The following is a 10,925-nucleotide window of genomic DNA, read 5'->3' on the forward strand; positions in this document are numbered from 1 at the left end:
ATTTGGGCTGATTGCCATATTTGGGCTTCGTGCCAACTATTTGAACCCTTCGGGGATTTTTATAACTGTTTCCTCATTGCTTGACTTATTATTTGAACTCAGTCCTGTTAATATCTACTGTTTTACAAACTCAGCCACTTTTACTCAGATTTGAAACTTAAATGATATTTCTACATCATGTTTTGGGCTGAGAACTACTATTTTACTAATGCCCAAGGGGCTTGTGATGATTTTTGGACTGAGTGAGGCCGAGGGCCATATGTGAGGATATGCTGAGTGATATGAGGCCGAGGGCCTGAGATACTTTATATGCCACGAGGTGGCTTGAGTGATGTGAGGCCGAGTGTCGAGTGATGTGAGGTCGCGTGCCGAGTGATGATGCCACGAGGTGGCTTGATATAGCGCTTGGGCCGTAAGGGGCCCCTTCGGAGTCTGGACACCCACAGTGAGCATGGGTACCCATTATGATCTGAGAGTGAGCCCAAGGGGCTGATACTGTTCTAAGCGATTGATACTGTGCCCGAGGGGCGGATTTCTACTTGTTATTTACCTGTTAAATTAACTGTTTTAATTGTTTTAAAAAGGAATATCATTTGATTTCTTCACTGATTTACTGCTTTAAGTGATTTTACTGCTTGATATGGAATTGCTTTGTGCCTTTACGTGTTTTCATACTTTTAGCCATTATTTATAATTATTACTCACTGAGTCAGAGTACTCACATCACTCCATGCACCATGTGTGCAGATTCAGGCATCGCAGAGTCCGCTCGTAAGTGCTGATTCTCCCAGTTCAGGTAGTGATTCAGAGACTACGAGGTAGTTATTGGCGTTCGTAGCCCCGTGCCTCCCTTATCTTATAATTTTATGTTTTTAGAACTATTGTATCGGATTTGGTGTTCAGTAGACTTATATCTGGATTTCTTAGTTGCTCATGACTTGTGACACCCTGGTTTGGGCTGTGTCGGGATGGTTTCCACTGTTGTTATTGTTAAATTTTCACAATCTATGGATATTATATTATGTTTATTACTATTTATGATAATTAGCTGCTTAACGAGGTGTTCCGTTTTGGTCTAGCTGGCCTTGTCTTCATGAGAGGTGCCATCACGACCGGGTTCGAGAATTGGGTTGTGACAAGTTGGTATCAGATCCTAGGTTACATAGGTCTCAAGAGTCATGAGCAGGTTTAGTAGAGTCTTGCAGATCGGTACGGAGATGTCTGTATTTATCCTCGAGAGGCTGCAGAACCTTTAGGAAAACTTCACATTTTTGAATTCTAATCGTGCATCCTTGATTCAGCTTGAAAAGTAACTCTTGAATTCCTTCCACGTGTTCGTATGCGCGCATGAGCGCTTAGTATCAGATGTGCATTGATGGCTTGTGATTCCCCGATCGAGGGGCAAGATGTGATCTCTATGAGTTGATGTTGGGCCGGTCTGGAGGACTTAAGGTCGGATCTTTGCCTATGGCTTAACAACCGAGGTGCTGATTGTGTGAGCAAGTATTGTTGAACGTATATGTTCGGTATTATCCCTATTATTGGCGGTGACGGCTGGATAACTATGTGATGAGTATGTTGGTACTGCGAGATGTATCCACATGATTTGGAAGCGATGAGAAGGCCTGCTAGAGGATATAAGAAATATTAGGTGCTTGAATTCCTTCTTGATTCGAGGTATAGCCCCGAGTTATGGGCATGTGAAGGATCTTTTCATGTTTCCCAGTTGTGAGTGAAGTAAATTTCCTGTTGCGATATGAGTTCAGACTCAGGAAGACTAAGTGACTGCGTATAGTTTATGACGGTGGAAGGTATACATAAATGTTAGTTAGAGGCAAAACATGTGGGTTGTCTCCTGCAAAATGTTCTGAGGTGGTACGATCCTTATGTGTCTGTTAGAAGATCTCATTTGCGAGTGAAAGATATGTGTTGCAATTTAAATTGGGTTGCTTAGAGAGTGTGTGTAATTGTTGCGAGAGTGGAATGCGAGATTTGCAGAAGAGTTAAAATTCTAGATGGTCTATGTTTTCACAAGCTTATAAAAGATTTGAGTTTAATCTCACTATAGTATCATGGCATCAATAGAGTATAATCGTTATGAGTTATTGAGTGTGTGCTGATCTATGTACTCGAGCCAAGTGGGGGAGCCTGCTATTGATTAGGCGATTGCACGGTTAGGTGCTATGTTGGTTCCAGTTTAAGGCGTGCTGGTGAACCAGTTATGGCTTGCGAAAATTGAGACCGAGGATGGATCGAGTAAAGGAAAATTTTGACGAAGATTATATTATGCTTCATAGGTGTGTGAGAATCACGGGATGTCTTGAGTCATTTTTGGCGAGAATGCTCGGTGCATAGAGCAGGAAGTTGCTTGGTTGTATTGGGATAAGGTTACATTCTGTGGTGACGGAGTGCCAATGAGGCATGGGTTGTTCGGTTCATTTGATCAGACTAATTGCAGTTTGAATAGAGTGAATGACTCTCAGGAATGGTTCAAATGGGTTCAAGACTTTCAGGTAATAATTGGAGATTTTCAAGTGTATAATTGGGCTAGAAACTGAGGTTTGCATTAGAGGGTGCCAAGACTTGTGTCACTTCTATATCAATTTTGGGATCCTATGTATCAGTATTAGGAAGGTAAAGGTAACGGATTTAGATTCGTAGGAAGTTTCCTCAGAGTAAAGTATTTTGAATGTGGTGCCTTTGGGAATAGATAAGAGAGTATTTAGTGGCTTATGGGTCTCAGACGGTGTGTCTTTATGCTTGGGTCTCGTGTGGTAAGTCGGGGTTGAGGAATTGTGGTGCTACAACAAGAGGGGATATCAAGTTGAAGGTAAATCAGAAGGAAACTCGGGTAAATGGGATAGCTGGGTAGTAGGCTGGATCAGTATGGTAAGGATATGATTAGTTCCTTGGGTGTATAGGGGGTAATGAGTTCCTACATGTATTTCGCGGTAATGCTCTTAGGTTTTAATGGCTTGCGTAGCTTGGTCGAGTTAGAAGGATTCAGTCCTGCTGGGTCTGGTTTGGGCAAGGGGAACTCGGAGAGTCCTTGATGGTTTCTACCTTGGTTGGAGATGTATATTTTCCATGGGCATGATGAGCATGGGATGTATAGTGGTTCTTTTCTAGATGGGATCAATGGAAAGTTCTTGGCTAGTGGAATGCATAGTGGCTTGCGGTTTGGAAGGGATATGAAGTTCTCATGGTTATCCTACACTGGTATTGGTTATGCAGTATGTTGTAAATGATTGAGAATTGCGTGCGTGAGGTTGCGGTTCAGTTTTGAATGGAAAGTCATAAAATTCTTAGGCAGCACGGGCAGTTTCAGATAATTAGAGGAACGAGCTTCAGATAATTAGAGAAAGGGTCTTCGGATGATTAAGGAAATGGTATTGCTAATTTGGGGTGATTTGACGAGGCATATATTTCAGAAAGGGCAATGTGATTAAGTTGGTGATACTTCGGTAGTATTGCAGCATTTTCTGGTTAGAACGACTGTTGATACTCAAGTTTGCTTGGTGGCACAGAGGAATTCTAGATTATCTCTCGTGGAATGACTGAGTATTTGAGGTGTGGTATGCATTCAGATGGTGGAATTGGAACCAGATATGTGGATTCATGGGCCATATAGAGTTGGAGACGGGAAGTTCTCATATTCAGGCTATGTGGAGGTTGTGAGTCGTGTGTATCGGCACTGTTTAGTGACTATCGGAATTTGGAGACCTGAGCGGATCTTTTGTTGCTTGGTATGTTAGATTTTGGATGTGATATTGGGTTCAGACTGGTTGTCTTCGTGTTGTGTCATTCTGGACTGTTGCACTAAGGCGACATTGTTGGCTATGCCGGAAATGCCACAGATTGAGTGGCGTGGTCCGTAGGATTATGCCCTAGTGGAGTGGTTTTACATTTTGAAGGCCCAACGAACGGCTGGGAAGGATCGTCTTTCTTATTTGGGTTTTCGTGACGGATGTTAGTGTAAAGGCTCCTATCATTGATTTAGTTCCGGTGGTGAGGGACTTTTCGGATATGTTTCTTGTGGTCGGGCATGTCGTCGGGCAAGGTTATTGATTTTGGTATTGATTTGATGTCGGGCACTGTATCGTATGGCACCGGCAGAGTCAAAGGAGTTGAAGAGCAACTCTAGGATTTTTGTGATAAGGAGCTCGTTGGCAGGCCAATGTGGATGCGTTTTCTAATTTGAGTCGGCTTGGTTGGCTCTGAATTGTACTGTTGTAGGGTGTGTTGATTCAATTATTATTGAGCTTATTAGTGGTCTGGAGAGATCCATGAGTTACCTTTTTGTGTTGCGAGATGTTATGATTTGTTGGTTATAGGTACATATGCTGCGGTTCTATTGGGGTCTCGTAGTGGAAGTCGAGCGGGAAGAGTAATTGGGTGTTGCTCGGTAAATGCCATATCAGTTATGTCCTTTCGGGTTTGCGTGGTGTATGTTATTTACTTCACCGTGAGTATGATGAATTGCTTTGGTTCCAGATATCAAATTGTGCGTGGTTGTCGATTTCGATCATAGTGACTTAAGATGGTTTATATGGGGCAGTATTGAATAGGATCGCACATCGCAGCGAAGTTATGTGGAGGTATGACCTTGTGGGTTAGACTCGTGTGTTCTGTTACTATGATGTGATATGGGTTCTCAGCCTTGTGTTATGGTGGTACCGGTGAGCTTGAGGTACATCTTTTTCATTTGAGTCATTTTCATGATTTGAGTATGTTCGGACTGTTGCGTATTGATGCGTGTATTGTGCAAGTTGTGGCTTAGGCCTGTATGGATGTGTCATGTCACCAGAGTAATATGTTGGATTAGAGGAGATCGTTGGGGATCATTAGTAAATATGAACGGATGTGATTTCAGCATGTTAGAAGTATAGTATCGAGCTTCGGTTTGGAAATTTGCTGTGGTATCTGTCAAGGAAGAAGTGGCTTCATGAATGGTTGATCTGGGAAATGGTCATGGCTTACTGCGTGTCTTAGTGATCATTGGTAGTATATGAAAGTGTTGGGATGAGACTTTAGGTGATAAGAGTTTTTCTATCGGTATGCGGATATTGTGTGCAACTGTTGTGGTTAGAAGTTATCACTACAAGTATTGAGTTATGTGTTATATCATGTGATTGCACCGGAGATAGCATGTATGGTTTGTTACAGCTTGTTCGTACTTATTCACAGTATAAATGTGAAATTCCGATCGTGTCGATGATTTTAGAAGAGGAAATGTGGTTCCATGGTTCATGGACTAGGATGGATTGTGAAATTTCCGTTATATTGGGTTATCGAACCTATGCGAGATAGTGTGACGTGGGATCACCCCCGGGCATGTGCATGGTGAGGTTATTCGGCAATTGGTTGGCTTTTGGAACAACTCTGGGCACGTTCGAGTACGAACGTATGTTTAAGTGGGCGAGGATGTAACGACCCGACTGGTCGTTTTGAGCTTTTGCATTTCACTCGCTAGTTCTCGGGCATGACTTGCCCCGTGTGATGCAATACGACTTATGTAAATTGTTGGTGTTGGGTTTCAAGTTAATCAGAATTTAATTTGGAAGAACAGACTCAGTGAAAGCTTTGAAAGGTTTGACCAAGATTTGACTTGTGTGTATTTGATCTCGGATTGGAATTTTTATGGTTTGGTTAGCTCTGTTAGGTGATTTGTGACTTAGGAGCGCGATTGGAATGGGTTTTGGAGTTGTACAGAAGATTTAGGCTTGAATTGGCGAAATTGAGATTTTGTCGTTTTCCGGTTGATAGGCGAGATTTTGATATAGGGGTCGGAATGGAATTCTGAGAGTTTCAGTGGCTTCGTTGCACCATTTTGGATGTGTGTGCAAAATTTTAGGTTATTCGGACGAGATTTGATAGACTTTTTGATCGAAAGCATAATTTAAGAGTTCTTAGAGTTCTTAGGCTTGAATCCTATATTAAATTGGTGATTTGATGTTGTTGTAAGCATTCTGAAGTGTTGAACAAGTTTGAACGATGTCATGGGATGTGTTGGTACAATTAGTTTGAAGTTTCGGGGGTCCCGGGTAGGTTCCGGGATATTTTAAGCTGTAAATCATAGTTGTAGCAAGTCTAGGAGGGTTGCAGGCCTCGGAAAACACCCGCGCAGTCCGCACAAAAAGAAGTACAGCCGCGGTATGTGCTGTGCGGACCGCACAAAATGGTGTGCGGCCGCAGTGGGGAACGATTCACCGGTTCTACTTTGGAAGCTCATATCTTTTGATCTACAAGGAATTTCGAGATGATTGAAAAACAAAAGTTGTAGCCCTTCGTGTCTACTTTCCAGAAAGGTAAAGATATCGCAATTTAGACATCTGTAGAAAAGTTATGGCCAAAATACTAAAGCCTGTCACTGCAGAGGAAGGCCTGTGCAGCCGCGGTTATTTTGTGTGGATCGCACTGGCTTGTGCGGACCGCGGTCGATTTGGTGCGGCCCGCGGAGTCTGAAATCTGAGGGGTACTCTATAAATACGAGGTTTTGGGTTTTACTTAATATTTTGCCCTAGAGAGCTCGGATTTTGGCGATTTTTCGAAGGTTTTTCAAGAAATTCTTTGGGGTAACTGATTTTAACTCAGATTTGGCTATAATACATGAATCTATCACTGAATTCATCATTTAATTCGTGATTTGGGAAGAAAATTGTGAAACCTTTCAAAAGCATAAAATGATAATTTGAAGGACCAAATGGTATCGGAATTGGATAATTTTGGTATGGTTAGACTCGTGAGGGTATGAGGATTCTGAAAATGTAAATTTTACCCGATTCCGAGACGTGGGCCTGGGGCTCGGGTTTTGCTAATTTCGGGATTTTTGATATTTTTCGAATATTTTTGCTTGGGCTTTGTTCCCATAGCATATTGTGACGTATTCGTTCTGATTTTCGATAGATTCGACGCACATGGAGTCTAATTCGAGGGGCAAAGGCGTCACGAGCTAGAGAATTAGCCGGTTCGAGGTGAGTAATGGTTGTAAATGATGTCCTGAGGGTTTGAAACCCCAGATTGCACATCGTAGTGCTATATTAAGACAAGATACGCGCTGGATGATGAGCGTAGGGTCTTTTGCTACTGGGGATTGTGACTTGGTCCGTTCCGATTGATGATTTTACCGCATATTTGACAGAAATTCATTTGTTATCATCATGATTTGGGTTGATTGCTATATTTGGGCTTCATGCAAACTATTTGAACCCTTCGGGGATTTTTATCACTGTTTCCTCACTGCTTGACTTATTATTTGAACTCAGTCCTGTTGATATCTACTGTTTTACAAACTCAGCCACTTTTACTCAGATTTGAAACTTAAATGATATGTCTACATCATGTTTTGGGCTGAGAACTACTGTTTTACTAATGGCCAAGGAGCTTGTGATGCTTTTTGGACTGAGTAAGGCTGGGGGCCATATGTGAGGATATACTGAGTGATATGAGGCCGAGGGCCTGGAATACTTTATATGCCACGAGGTGGCTTGAGTGATGTGAGGCCGAGTGCCGAGTGATGTGAGGCCGAGTGCCGAGTGATGATGCCACGAGGTTGCTTGATATAGCGCTTGGGCCGTAAGGGGCCCCTCCGGAGTCTGCACACCCATAGTGAGCGCGGGTACCCATTATGATCTGAGAGTGAGCCCGATGGGCTGATACTGTACTAAGAGTGAGCCCGAGGGGCTGATACTCTTCTGAGCGATTGATATTGTGCCCGAGTGTTCGGTAGACTTGTATCCGGATTTCTTAGTTGCTCATGACTTGTGACACTCTGGTTTGGGCTGTGTCGGGATGGTTTCCACTGTTGTTATTGTTAAATTTTTGCAATCTATGAATATTATATTATGTTTATTACTGTTTATGATAATTAACTGCTTAAAGAGGTGTTCCGTTTTGGTCTGGCTGGCCTTGTCTTCACGAGAGATGCTATCACGACCGGGTTCGAGAATTGGGTCGTGACAGGAGTCTGAAGGGACCACATTTTGGTTGGCTTTTGGTTGTGTTCTAAATCCGATCTACCATATGGAGGGAATTTTGTAGAGGCGGCCACAAATTTGCATACGACCAACTAGTGGAGGATTTGATCATCTATATGCCGCGATGGATTTATCCTTCTATGGGACGTCATGGAATTGCCTGTCAACTTGGAACTCGATAACTTATCTCTTCTTGGCCTAAAGAAAAAGAGGAACAAAAAAACAAGGAGACAGAAAAAGCACAATTAAAAAGAAAGTTACCTCAGCACTTTACTTCTTGTGGACTGCAAACAAAGCAATTGATGCCAACTAAATAAAAGGTATGACCTATTTATAGGAACAATGATGCGGCTCTTAACATGAATAATAACGATATGGGATTGCTAATTGTTAGAATCCAATTAGAATTGGATATCCTAATCAAGTTGGAAAAGGGAAGTCCTAGGCAACAAAGTCTTGTATTCATAATGGGAAAAGTTGTTGTGATTTTTTTTTTGGTTTCTCACTCGGTGTTCGGTATCCACATTGGAGTCCGACTATATCCGGATTCGCGCCGTGTAGGGCCTCATTTGGAAGAAAGCGCTTCCTACTAATGATTTTCCAAACCCAGCACTCGAATCCGAAGCCTCTAGTTAAGAGAAGAGCAATTTCATCCATTGCACCACATCGTTTGGTGGTGTTGTGATTTTATTAAATCACATGAGCATGCAACCACATTTATTGGAATTGTTGCTTATGTCTGCAACCAATTCCTTGAAGTACATATATGGTAAAGCTATTGATTTTGATGTCTTTCAAAATGGAAAGCCACGTAATAGTGTGCAGTAGTAATTTTGGGAATTTAAAATTTAATAGCTTTTACATTCCATGTAATTGAGGCACGTGACTTTGAAATTTAATGCCACCAATGCATCTCCTTAACCGCTTTATGTAAGAGCTTGATTATATATAATATAATTATCCTTTCAACCAAAAAAAAAAGAAATTTAAAGTTCAATACTTTAACATTTCATATGATTTAAGTCAAAGCCACTTCAAGTATTTATATTATATTAAAAATACGAATGCATGTACTGAAATATCGTTCATCTTTTTTATTTTTTAAAAATTAATTTCAAACTAGACAAAATAATTATTTAATTATTTTCTCTAACATATGAATTAAATCATTTTCTTATTGAAATTAGGTAAGAACTCCTAATATTTAGGACTTTAAATCGAGTAATTTCTATTTATATAAATCATTTGCTTAAATTAAAAAGTGCTCTTCTGGGTTTATACGTTTAAAAGTCCTAATCAACATAGGAATCAATTATAGACACGTGTAAACTAAGATAGTGTCATTGGTGGAGATCATTAGCTATTAGATCATATTTCTTTTCCATTTTGACATGTATTCACTGGGAATTCTTATTTTATCATTTTAGATTGTGTTGTATGATAATTAGGGATTGCCATTTTGTTTCGTTTGTTTAGAAGATTTTTTTATTTTATTTTTTATTTAGAAGAAATATACTTGTGGACTAAGTGGTACCTATTAAAAATATATTTCACAGTGACAAACTTATTTATTTATTTTTCATAATATATAGGACTTTAAAATCAATTAAAATTTTACTTTTAAAGTTATATCTTATTTGAAACAATTATATAAGAATATTTTACATGTAGTGACAAATAAAAATTACAAATATATTAAACCATTACTATTTATTATAGTAAGATAAACAAGTTGTATTTAAAAATATTTTAATTACCTAATGAATTTCAAAATTACAAATATGAGAAAGAGAGATATTTATATAAATTTTGTAATGACTAACAAGATACGTGTGAAGCACTAATCTATATCGATTTTATATCAAATAAAATTATAACAAGAATAAATTTAAGTTGAATATATTGACTAAAGATTGAGAACTTCTACTGGAGTAGCTTATTTTGTTTATTGAGTAATAAATATAGGATCAATATTCATCATTTTCATGAATACAGTCAGAACTCTCTATAACAACATCCTTATATAACATCACTTCTCTATAAAACTCAAATTTTTCCGGAATCAATTCTCATATTCTATTATAATATATGTTTTCTACAATAGCAATTCGCTATAACAATCAAAAATATCCGGAACAAACGATGTTGTTATAGAGAGGTTTGACTGTATATACTTTATTCTATAACTCAAACATAATATTTAATATAATATATACGCTTTTTAGAAAGTCTTTTACTTATTGAGAAAGTGTACACGCGCAACACGCGCAACGTATGACAAGTATTAATATAAATACTTCAAGCATAGTCTTCAAAAGTCTAAAAACCTTGACAAGTCTTGAAGTAGGGGGCATTTGTAGACATTTAAAGTTTTATTAAATTTTAAATCCATTAGGAATTTGGATTTAATCTCAAATTAAATATATTTTGTCCCCAGTAAATATTATTGGCTAATATATATTAACTTAATTATTTAAATCTAATTAAATTGATTTAAATAAATGTCCAATATTATTGGGCTAGCCCATTTAGTTGGGCCACAAATGATGAGCCCACCTCATTAGGCCCAAAATATCATCTTCCTAGAGGTCCAGTTTGGTGCTACATGTTAAATGACATGGCACGACAAGTCAAATGGAAAAGCTAATAGGATCATGCCATGTGTTAAATGACAAGGCCTGCCAAGTCAAATTAAAATGCCAATAAAATCGCGCCACATATGCAAGTGACATGTTCTGGCCAATCAAATGCGGCCTTGTCATTCTTCAGTCCGATTGATTGGAAAGAGTGTTCTTATCATAACTCTTCCCTCCGACAACTATAAATAGGGGTCTTCATAACTCAAAAAAGACACCAGAAATTATAACAAGAAGCAAGAAATAGCTCGTGGATCAAACGCTGTAAATTTCTCCACAAGTTTCAAGCTTCAAGCAATCAAGTTCAAACTCA

The sequence above is a fragment of the Nicotiana tabacum genome, chromosome 1 (genome assembly GCF_000715075.1).
Source record: "Nicotiana tabacum cultivar K326 chromosome 1, ASM71507v2, whole genome shotgun sequence".
NCBI lineage: Eukaryota > Viridiplantae > Streptophyta > Magnoliopsida > Solanales > Solanaceae > Nicotiana > Nicotiana tabacum.